The sequence below is a fragment of the Sturnira hondurensis genome, unplaced genomic scaffold (assembly GCF_014824575.4).
Source record: "Sturnira hondurensis isolate 20B ecotype Veracruz unplaced genomic scaffold, ASM1482457v3 Scaffold0003693, whole genome shotgun sequence".
Taxonomy (NCBI): Eukaryota; Metazoa; Chordata; class Mammalia; order Chiroptera; family Phyllostomidae; genus Sturnira; species Sturnira hondurensis.
In genome coordinates, this window is record NW_028076324.1 from 1817002 (window position 1) to 1830096 (window position 13095).

Genomic DNA, 13095 nt, shown 5'->3' on the forward strand with positions numbered 1-13095 from the left:
ATAATTTTCCTGCATTTTATGCTTTGACACAGTTCTTCTTTAAATGCATACAAATAAGAAGAGACTTTACAAATCTTACAACTATGCAATAAGCTTTGAACTGGGTGGTAGATGGCAGGCAGAGGACTACTTTGGAGCTTTGGGGAGTCATGGAGCAAGGCCGTGGTACTAGGAAAACCACCTGTGCTCGAACCCTGAGTGGTCAGTAAGTGCAGGTTACGGAAACACCAAAAGGCAGAGCTCCTCTCTCAGCTCACTGATGCTGAAGTAGGAAAACGCATATTTAAAATGATGTACTGTTTTTAAAAACGCCTACGTGTACACAGGTGTAAATTCTTATTCATAGCACCTTCTATCTGTGCAATCACCATTTTATTATAAAAATGCAGGAAATAAAACAATTTTCACTTTAAAATCTCCATATATAACATAATGAATCCAATCCACTGTCACCCAAAACTGAAAATAACAGAAGTATAATGAAAAATTCTGATTTCTAATGCTGAAATTTCAAAATTAGAGAAGCAAAATAAGTCTAAAACCTCTAGTTCAATAGATTTGAACTACTTTTTCCTTGATTTTCTTTGTTTTTGTTATTAAGCAGTGAATGACTCATGAAATAAGACATTACATATTTTTGTAATCATTTCTTTAATTGCCCTGTTTCTTGGCAAGGCAGGGTTCTTAGTCACTTGGTATACTTCACAAGGAAATTAGTGGCTGAAATTTCATTTAATGATGAATTAAGGGATTGCAGTAAGTTATTTCCTCTTGATAACATATTCAATTTAAGCTCTTAATTCTTAGCTTATGTAATTGAGGATTTTTCCTTAGGTTGCACTGATGAATTATTAAACTTCTTTTTTTTCCAGCTTTCATTAAAAAACTAATTCTGATTTGTTGTACAATTCTATATACAATCTCACTTTTCCTTCTTTCTCCCAAATTGCTGCTCCCCAAAATGTCTGGTGGTTGTTATGCATTATCTATTGTTTCATTGGCAGTTATGTTCATTGACGTTTCCTTCCTTCCTTCTTGCCATGGCAGTGTATCTCCTCAATAAGTCATAATGTGAGCCATCGTTGCATAACATTCAAAGGAAGACGCTCAGAAAAAGTGTTTTCAAACAATTCCACTAGGGAAAAAAAGGATATTTGAAACGACTTACTTTAAAACGTAACCTTAAAATTTTTGTTCAAGGTAGTAGTGAGGAAATTGGCCAGACAAAAGAAACACTTTCAATTACCACTAATGATTCCACTCAGATTTTCCAGGCAGTAATCTGCCAAGAGCAGGACTGGGTCTCCTCAGTCTGGCAATTAGTCGCTCAATATTTGTTGAATGAATACATCAATAAAAGCACATACGTAATGAGACTTATAATACCTTTGCATGTTTCAAATACAACTAGAAGCCATTTCAAGAAAGTGGTACAGATGCTTTTAAAACTATAAATAGGTTATTTAAGTCTTTTAACGAAAGAAAGCAAACTGGACATTCTCATGATGATGTTTTCCAGGGCCTAATCCATTGGTTGATTTTCCTTAATCTGTGCTAATAGAAAACTGTCTCATTACACTAAATATGTCACCCAATGATGAAAACAGTTTGGGGGAGTATAATTTTCTACCTATTCCTTTTCTGATTAAAAAATTAAGTCCCCAAACTGGAAATGATTGATCATGTTTATAATTTTATCAGACACCTTATTCTATTTAGAAAATTTTAGAAGAAAATAGGAATGTGTTGGATATCAACCATTTTATTTAAAATTGTGTCAGTAGGGGGAAAATGCAAGAAAAGCATTTCTCTTTTTTGCAGTGTGAAGGAACAAATTAAATAGGTTTGCAAAGTTGCCCACATTGCTCTAACTCCTTTTCCACAGCACATCTAACGATGATGTACTTGCTCATATGCCTATAGCTCAGAAATCTATAGTTCATAGGTCTAAATATAGTATGTCTTTTCTTGCCTGTAAGCTCCTCAGAGGCCAGCAACAAAATCCTCAGTTCGTATCCTGGTATCATGTCTGGCAGGTGATATGCACTCATATTTTAAGCAGAAAGTAATTTGGTAGCATAAAACTGATATTTATGCTTAATCTTTTTTAAGGTTTTATTTTACTTATTTTTAGAGAGAGAGGAAGAGAGGGAGAAAAAGAGGGAAACATCAATGTGTGGTTGCCTCTCTTGTGGCCCTCACTGGGGACCAGGCCTACAATCCAGGCATGTGCCCTGACTGGGAATCGAACCAGTGACCCTTTGGTTTGCAGCCCACACTCAATCCATGGAGCTACATCAGCCAGGGCTATTCTTAATCTTTTTTAAAAAAATAAACCAAAAATTCTCTTATCTTTGGCTTTAATCCTGATATCAACTTGGTTGTTTATTGAAACATTAAGTGTAATATGTTTGTAGACAGTTTCCATTGTTTAATTTTGTTTTGTCTTATCTTCCCATCAGATTACTACAAATAAGGCCCTGCAATAACCACAACTTGAAGAGTGTAACAGTTAAGCAGACATTCATTACATGTTTACTTGCTGGTTGATTCTTCAATAACGCCTAGTATAAGGTGTTACATGCCCTTGAATATAGCAGCTATTTAATGGAAAGATACTGAATAAATTGAAGGATGACACCAAGCAGGAGAGTACTGACTTCTCTTTCTCCCACTCCACTTTTAGGAAAATAGATGCATGTATATTCTTACCATTATCAGATAAGATGAGGTGTGTGACTCTAAGCTGAACCATGTATACTCTGGCCAATGCTAAGTCTCTCTGTGGCTCTCAGATCCACTCATTGACAGCCTGGTTTCCACCCTCTCCCACTGTCCCTAGGATTACTTCCCAAATCCCTGGTTTACCTGGTACCCACCCTGGAACATTCACACCAGCCACAGGGACTTTTTTCTATTCCTTTATCTCATCTCAGGCATTCGGGACATTCTCCTTCCCAGCTACCTCCTTGATGGGGCAACACCTATTTGTCTGTCAGTCTGTCAGTCTCCTCTTAAACACCACTTCTTTCAGGAGGCCTTTTCTGATGAACTAGATTAGGTATCATTAGGTGTGTCCACGGCATCGTGTACTGGATCTGAAGAATCTCTTACAATACTCGTCATATAACTAAATGTCTGCCTTCCCTCTGGGCCTATAACCTTTCTAAAAGCAGAGGCCTTTTCTCTCTTGTCCACCACTGTATCTCCAGGGCCCGTGCTCAGTTTACAGCTACTTAATTACATTGATCAAAGGAATCATGTCTTCATGATTCCTGAAATAGTACCTTGCACAGAGTAAACGGAAGCCTGAACTGGGAGTGTGTAGAAATAGGTTCAAATCTTATTACAAGCACAGTCACTTTGTCCTGGTACCCCTCTTCCCACGACACAAGAAAATAGCTTAATGTAGTGTGCTCATATCACAGTTTATGAAGCTAAGAGAGTCTTACACTAGGATAAATTGAGGAGAGGTACTCTGGTGCCCCTGCAGACGACTGTTATTTATGTACCATCGCGGCGAAGACCAACGGCGAAACAACAGGCATCACACACGGCAGTGCGAGGACTGCCCTGGGCTGTGCAGCTGGAACCGTCACAGGGTGAACAGGCCAGTCTGTACCTCCGCCTCGTGGGGATGCACAGCCCAGCGACTTCTCCCGCTTACTGGCCAGAGCGAGCCGAGGGGAACCTCTGTCTGTTGCTTCCCTGGCGGCCCGTGCAAGAGAGAATCATTTCTAGTATTTTATTTATGAACTGTAGCCATTATGCTTCGGCACCAAAACAACTCAAATGTGCATTTGTGGGTCTCTGTGATTCCCGTTTAATGTCTAATGAGGTTGGTCAAAACTGAGACCAAATTTGCCATTTATTATTTATAGGTTATATGCCACTTGAAAAAAGATGAGGCATTTAGAGGAGCACATGAACAGGCTGTTTAAATCATAGATTAAGGACAGAAAAGATCAGATACTCTTAAAGGAGAGGCAGAACAGGATAGCAGGATGTTTCATCACTGAAGCTACATATGATAGGGGTTAGAGTTCAAGCATGTGAAATGCAGGGTAAATAGAAGATTTCCCATGGGCCTTCAATCCTGAATGTTTCATTCCTCTGGTTTTTTCCTCTTTACCTTTATCTTGTAGATATAAGAATATTTCTTGTTAGATATCAAAAGGAAAAAGAAAGGCAATTCATAGTTCCACACTAGTAGGACAATGCGGAAAGACTGATATTTTTTTTCTTAGTGTCCTCCTTTCCAATTATTCATTTCTTGGTTCAATAATTAAAATCCACCCAATGGATGAATCATATGATGGAATGAGCATATGTAATAGAAACTCAGTCACATCTAATTTGTGATCATAACAAATAGCTCAGCTAATGTGTTTATGGTCATCAGTATTCAGGAAAGGGCTTATTCCAAAAGGCCATGCCTCACAAGGAATGCTAGTGTTCATCATTCAGTTGTGGTTCTGTGAGGTAGAGCCTTCAGCATCTTTGCAGATGGGATTTGTGCTGAGGATTTTTGTTTTCTTTTAAAAACATAGGAAAAGAAAATCACGTAGGTTTTTCACCCTAAGCTAGCTAATGCAACCCATTCTGCTCGTCCCTGGTTCTCGTTTATTATTTTGCTGACTTCACTTTGTCTTGTTACCACCCCTTTTTTAATACTTGGATTTTAAAAAAAAAGGGAGACTTACGAATAATAACCACAAAGCCAGAAATAACCACGGAGTCATGCTACTCCTTCTACCCAACACATAAATCATCCCAGACAGATCCCTATTTTAAGGAATTCCTCAGAGGTAGTTCTACACTTCCCTCTGTATTTTTTTTTAACTTTAAGTATCACTGAACTCAAAAATTGTCTTTTCTTTGTCATACATTAAGAAACCTTCATCCAAGCATAACATTAATGACCAGGTTTTGTTGTTGATACTTATCATCCCCAGGAAGAGGATTATGGTCTCAAGAAACAGTAGTTACTTCTCTATTTTACTCATTCACGCTCCGTGCAAACCAAAGAATTCTGGCATTTCAAACAGTTTCATACATGAATTAATTTACTATGTTTTACTACAAAAAGTTCTGTGTCATATGAGTGGGCTTCCACTGAAAAATGGGTGGGTGTGGGGAGACAGAGTAATCACTGCTTGAAAAAATTAATTTTTAAAAGTATCTTAGTCTGAATATAGCACCTACTAACACTCACTTTTTCATACCTGCATATGAACATAAATCAAAAAACTATATCATAAATTATAAAAGTAGATATTCTGTCAAGTAGGCAAAACCTGCATAGTTCATGGTCCCCAAACATACAGAGAAGCTTGAACCTAAAACATTAAATTAGGTAAATATAACACATAGGTCAGTTATTTCAAAACTGCAGTAAACATGGGGTTAATGGATGATTAAGTAGAATGCAAATACTTTCAATTTTGATAATTATTTTAATGTGTAGAAAAATTAATACCACAATTCTCTGATTTGACTAGTACCATTGTTAGTGCAAAGCTAAATTTAAGTTTATAAAAAGTACATGATTTTAATGAAAAAATATTGAAGCAAGAATATATGCACTCCTGTAGATATGACTAAAAACAGTAGAACTGATAGAAAGATGAATAAAGTTTAGGAAACACTAATATACTTAATTCATTAGTATTGATATCACATAAGATTTAAGTGTTACAAAATCAAAATCAAGGTATTAAAAATAAAATGTGGTAACATGGCTCATCAGCTACCACATTTAAACAGCATCACAAGGAAATAAGAGTTCCTTAACATTTTGTTCTTGGGGTTCTTCCATTTGATTATTTTATTCAGTCAGATTGGTTCAATTATGAATATGTATTAAATGTCTACCATGTATAAGGCCTCTGATAGGTAATTTCCAGGAATATAAAAATCCTTTAAAAACACGTCACTTTGTTTGAAAGTTTTTGATGACGTTTACCTTAATAAGTAACTCTTTGATTATTAGTAATTTAGATAAGAAAAATACTGAGATTTCCAATACTCTCACTATTCAAATAGAGATCGAGATGCTCATAGGTTATTTCCTTACAGTCTTTTAAAAATGAAAATGTTACTTCTTTTATTAACAGAGTTACAAACAGAGGGCATTTACTTTTGTATCTGTTTTTTCCCCATGTAACGTCCTATTGTTTCCATTCGCCAATCTCACCCCGTATTTTCTAAAGCATGATTTGAAAAATCCAATTACTACTTAACTATTTGCCTACCAATGGAGATGTGGCTGAGTTCTTAAAACACCTCCTTGGAGGTCCTGTACAGTGCTCTTTTTACCCCGACATTGCCAGCTCTATGCAAAGAATCCAGTGGGGGATTTGGACTTCTCCGGGAATGGCAGAAACGCCGAATGGGAAGGGCCTGGGCTCCCGAAGGCCTGTGCGGGGCATCGTGCCTTCCCCACTCCTCAACCCGCTCATGGAGAGTAAGGGACTAACTGGGCCCCTGCCGTTTGTCATTGTTTGTCAGAGCAATTATTTTGACACTACCTTGATTTATTTATGATCTTCCTCCAAGTCTTAAAAACTTCCAAACTCCTGTTCCCTTGTTTTGTAGCAACTTTTCTCTGGGCCTGATTCTGACTTTTTTAGTTTACTTAATTTCCAATGAGGTCATGTATCCGGTCAACCTGTTGTGTGAATGTACTTGATTTCACTTAGAGCCACTTTGCAAATCTAAAGCAGGGGGGTAGGTTGCTGCGCATGATTTTGTCTTATAAGACAAATGTGCTATCAAGGACATACTTAATAAGGTGCTGCAGAATCTTCTCCTTCACCACCTACCTAGTGTTCTAACACTCGGTGTTAGAAAAGTCCATGAAGCCTAAAACCTCCAGGATGGACTCCCAGCAGGTCACTCACATTGTGCTTTAGTGCTTTATTTGAGGGGATTATACTTTCCAGGATGCAATGAATTGCCACCTTTAAGGGTGAACCACTAAAGGTTTTTCCTCTGGGAGTGATACAATTGGACATATATGTTAGAAAAATAATTTTAGTCGTGGTAAGAATAGTTTCAAGAAACCAGAGAGTAGAAGGTGAGAATGTGATGGAAAAATTGCAAGGGATCCTGCATCGTAGCAGGGGGAGTTGTTGCAAAAGGAAATGTCCACAATGGAGTGGCCCTGACTTGTTAATAAGTAAATCTGGAAGAAAAAAGTGAAAGAAATCATGGAAGACGTCACAGAAATTTCTTTTTAAGTGCCAATGGCTAAATCAGGAGCCTAGGAAGAAGAGAAGATTTGGTGGGGAAATAAATGAATTCCACTCTGGAAGTGTTGACTTTGAAGTATCAATAGAATGTCTACGGAGGACACGCCTCGCAGTCCAATGTTCAGAAAACAACTCTGCATTGGATGTTTAAGCATGGCAATTATTAGCACGGTCAAAGCCTGGCATACAGGTCAATCCTGGCAAAGAATAAAAATGGAGGAGAAGGAAAAGAACTGGAACTGAATTTTAAATGATGCTGTCTTTTTAGATACTAGAATCAGTGAATCGGTGACAGAGACTGAGAATGAGGGGCCTGAAAGACAGGAAGGGAACCAAGAGCCCGAAAGCCAAGAGATGAGAAAATTCTAATAACAATTCTACTGTTTTATTTGACCCACCCATAACGTTTAAGAAATTATTGATATTTTTTATTTCTGGAAATTAGATCTTTTCTCAGTTTTACTTAGCTCTTCAGAGTTCTTCACATCTTGAAATGCATTAACCATGATTATTTCACATCGTGTCTAACAATTCTAATGGCCACATTTTTTAATGCAGCAAGTTTGCAGTGTGTTGTTTCTGCTGCCCCCACTCTCGTGGGGCCAGGAATACCCTCGTGGGTGTCCAGCAATTTTTAACTGTGAGTTACTCATTTTCTTAGGGTTCACAGGAACAGAACATTTTCTAAAGTGCCAAGTGCTGAGGGTTCTTTCCAAAAAGATTTGTATTTGCTTTTCAGAGGTGACATTATTGGTCTGGAACTGCTTTAAACTAAATTCTTGGTTTGATGGTTTTCTAGCCTTCCAGCTTGTGTGAATTCTGGCGGCTACCTAGCACGACAGCCAATTTATGGTCATTAACATCTCAGATGGATGGTATGCGGTGCGTGCAGAAGGAGGTTCCTCTTCAGGAGATAAGGAAACGGGGTCCATTTTCATTCTCTCTCACCTTCAGGTTGGAGCCCTTTAGGGATTCTGAATTTTTAAGTCCTGTTAGACTTCCCATTTGGGGGTGGGTTCTGAATTTGTTTTCTGTTCCTAAACCCTCAGCGTCAGAGTATAAATGATCCTCGGGTACCTCAGGTTTGGCCAAAGCCCTTAAAGCAAAAGCCAGCTTCAGTGATCAGTTTACTCCTTTACTTGCTCTTTTGACATTAGTATTCTTTACTTCCCTATTACCCAGGGATACGTCCAGAAATATTTGAAACGTTTTCCCGGGCATTTTCCATTTTTTTTTCATCAGATCAGTTGATCCTGGCGCCTAACTTTCCATTGTTGCATGGGAGGCTTTATTTCCAAGTACAGGTTGTTCCACTTGAAAATCTATTGTAGGTGATACTCTACAACAAATTGCCGCATAATCACTTACACAGTTTCTTAAAATAACGTGTGCTGCCAGGGCATTCTAAGTGTTTGTTCTACAGGGTATTAACTACTTATGGAGAGTATGGAAGCGAAACAAAAAGATCAATTATTTGGAACCATATTGTTGGAGAATAATCAAAATATACCCGTATTCTGACCAATTCTAACCACCTCCCCTCTCATAGCCCTCATCCATGCCACCACAATAGCCCATCTGGACTATTCAAATAAGCTCCTCACTAGTTCTTGCTTTTCCCTTTGCTCCTTTCTGTACCAAGCCAAGAAGCCAGAGGCTGTGATACTATTTAGACAGAAGCTAGGTCGTGCACACTGTTCCCCTGTGCACTGTCAATGTCTCCCCACCTCAGTCTAAATTAAAGCCATAGTCATTACTACACCCCAATGATCCTTCGCCCCTCACTTTAGCACCTATAGCTGTCCTTAGTGTCCTTGCTTTTCCTAAAATAAGCAGGAATGTTTCTTGTTAAACCCTTTGTTCTTGCTGCTCCTTCTGCTTGGAGCCATCTCCTCTCAGAAATCCATTTGGCTTGTTCCATCATCCCTTCTGGTTTGCTCAGATATCGTCTTCTCCATGAGAATTTCTCAGATTATTTAAAACTGAAATCTTCCCCCACTTCTACCTAGCATCCACATCCTATGCCCCTGCTTTATTTCACCCCATGGCATTACCCTCTGTTATACAATGCTATCTAAACAAATGTATTAATCTTTGTAAACTCAGAAAAATGATTGGCACATAAGTGATTCACCTGTTCATTCAGTAACAGTAATTTACATATACTGTCTGACTCCATCAAGGCAGGAATTTCTGCTTTCAGTTTACCTCTGTATCCCATCACATAGAGCAATAGGTAGCATATGGCGCATGTTCAAAATACGTTAGATAAGCCCTGGCTGGTGTGGCTCAGTGGACTGAGTGCCAGCCTGCAAACTGTACAGTCACCAGTTTGATTCCCAGTCGGGGCACATGCCTGGGCCAACGGCCAGGCCCCCAGCAGGGGGTGTGCGAGAGGCAACCACACATTGATGTTTCCCTCCTTCTTTCTCCTTCCCTTCCCCTCTCTCTAAAAATAAACAAAGAAAAACTTTAAAACAATAAAATTCTAGTTTTAAAAAATATGTTAAATAAATAGAAATATCTATACACAATAAAAGACCATAGAAAATTATTCCATTTTTAAAATCACTTTACGTAGTTTAAGAAATAGAAGTCATCCCATAAAACCAGGTCCTCAAAGACCATCCTCTGAAAATAAATGCAATTCAAGTTCAAATTCAAAACTCTCTGCAACATCCCAAAAGGTACATTTATCTAAATGACAGTCCTTTGAGCTCCTTTGAAGAGCAGCACTCTTGGCACACATTTCCCTGGTGTAACTCTCCAAATAGTTATTTAACGTAGAGCCACACATTCAAATAAAGAGACAAATGTCCTTGTTCATTGTTCAGCTGTTAGAAAATAACCAAGGAAAATTTCCAGGCATCAGCAAGACGTAGCATGACAGTGCTGGAAAATCTGAGGTTTGAGATGGCTGGCTTACCTACTCCCTAGTTCTAATTCTAGTTCTCCCTAGTTCCTGTCTAGTTCTCCCTACACACTCTAATTGTAGAGTATGTAGAATAGTCTCTTTGGATAGTCTGCACCTCAGTTACTTCATTTGTATGCAACTTTGCTTCTCTCCTCTGAAGTGTCTGAAAGGGCCTCTCGGCATAGTGCCTTACTAAAAATAATCCAACCTTATTTGTAACTAACCAAAGAACATTTAGAAGATCTGCAAAGTACTCCTTTGTTGTTCCTGTCACGTGCCTTTTGGGCTGTCGAGTTTGCCTTGGACGAGCAGGAGAATGTCGCTCCAGCCTGGCTGCTTCCTTCTGGGCTGCACATCCTCACATTCCCCCCCCCCCCCACAGGTCCTGTTTCTCCAGCTCTGTTCATCGTGGTCATGCCGGAGCTTCAGCAAAATGCATCGCCCAGAATCTCACATTCTTTAATGTGGGAACTTGATACCTTCAAGACAAGCTGGTCTGTTTTGGGAATACTGATCATCTCTTAGAGCAGAACTTTGATGCAACAGGGGTTAAATGGAAAGAGGTTATGGCAGTGAGGGGCAGAGGTCCCGACCTGGCACATGTACAATGAGAGATGTGGCTAGCTTCTAACAGAACACTAATTTCCCCTCCAGTGCTGAAATTTCATGAAATTAAGGTATGAAATTCACTGAAGAAAGACTCAAGTTCTCAGCAGAGTGTGGTTAAGTGACCTGAGAAAAGTCTTTATAACTGAAATTTGTCAAGGTATTACTATAAATCCTATTACAATGGGTGCATACATAAATCTCTGCTTCGGCGATCCGTTTGTTATCTAGACATCCCAGTGCTCACTTTGGTCACATGACACTGAGGACCAGTGTACCTTCCTTTCCCAGCTACTAAATAAGGGCAAAGCCATCTACCCCTAAAATGCCTGTGTAAACCATTTAGATATTATCGCCTTTTAATGTCTGTTAATTTGAAGTTATTAAAGCACGGGGAAGAAAAAGTATCTCCACTCCTATACACATGATCGAGTTCTGTAAAGACATTAAAATTATAAAGATTAGGGAACCAAGGCAAAGAATTTCATGGCTGGGGTGGAGTGGGGGCAACTGTGTAGCAAGAAGGGAGCTTCCGTTTCTAAGACTTTTGGTTTTTAGTGACAGGACAACCTGACATTTTTTTATTTGTTATTTTTTTTTAAAAAGATGAGTTATTTTTAGCAATGGACTGTGCCTAGAAGCCTTTTCAGACATTTCAGAGGAAATAAACAGAATTGCATAGAGATAAAATGAGGTACAGAATGTGGCGAGATCTGCAGAGAGATTATCTTAAATGATTCAGGAATTAGAGGTTGGACAGGGAATAGATAGTGGATAATTCCAAACCTTTTATTTTTCTATTATCACAGTTACTGTTATCTATTTTCTATTATCATACTTTCTATTATCATGTATCAGCTTGCTGATTCCCGGGAACTTCACCTTTTCTTTAGTTATTTTCTAACAGCTAAACAATGAGCATGTACATTTTCTCTTTATGTACATTAAATGCAATACATCTTGTATTACAAAATGCCTCCCAAGCTTGCCTATGCTTAAAACATGGAGTGAACATAAAGAATATATTTTTACTCATTCATGCTCAAATACTGAGCAAGCTGTGAGTATCTAGGAATATCATGCCAAATAATAAGAACATGGTCCTTGCCCTTAAGAAACTTGGTCTAATGAGGGTGACAGGCTATTGAATAAGCAATTACAACGCAGAGCTCTGTAGGCCATGAGAAAAAGTGTAGGCAGGGCGATGTGAGATGGGGAAGCAAGTGCTCCCAAACTAGCAAAGGGTGGGGTCTGAAAAGAATCAGGGGTTTCTGAAAGAATTGATGCATGAATTGAAATCTGAAGGATGATCAGGAGTTCAGTAGGGGGTAGTTTTTGATGAAACTAAGTTCCAGGTAAGGGAATACAGTCACGTGCCACTTAATGACGGGGATATGTTCCGAGAAACGCATCACTAGGTGATTTTGTCGTGGGAACATCACAGACTGCACTTACACAGACCCAGATGGGAGAGCCCACTGCACACCGAGGTTCATACCACCTTCGTACACGCGGTCTGTTGCTGACCGAGATGCTACACTGTGCATGACTATAACATGCGTGAATGCTTGGACGTGAGACAGAATTTGGCCTGTTTCAGAAACGGAGAGGCCAACGTAGCTGTAGTTTAAGTTGGAAAAGGGGAGGTGGCTGACCAGCCATGAGGCTGTGGAGCAAAGCAGCAGCAAATTCACAAAGGTCTTTGTAAGAACGAGAGGACTTCGGATTTCATTTTAAGAGCACTGGGAAGCTGCTGAAGAGGTTCCAAACAACAGTAGTGAGAGATGAAATTTGTTTCAATCACCTCTTAAATGATTAAATCAGAACAGCGCTTCTGAATTATGGGAGTCTGAAAACAGTGCTGAATTATGAGAGGCAGTGTACTACAATGTTAAATCTAAGAGGACTTTAAAATAAATTGTTTGCCTTCAAAACATTAGAGGAGATCATTTACCTAATCAAATGGAAGTCCAAGGGACGAGTCTTTTATTCCAGATAAGTACAACTTGGGAATTCTCCATCCCGTAAGCTTTTGATAGAAATGGACACCCATGTCAGGGGAAAAAAATACAAAAGCAGAATTTGACTTTGTTGTGCTCCACACAAGTACAAATGTAAAAGTCCCAACCATGCATTAGCATCATAGTACAATCTCAAAATTTCACTATTGGAGGGCGTGTCAAAGGTCATTTGGTCCAACTCCTTCATCTTACAGATGAAGACAGTATACAGAGTTATATTTTTTGCAAGATAATCAGACAGAATTATTTCAGATTTAAGTTCTTACTGAAAGACTTGAATACATTATAATGGTAAGTGAAT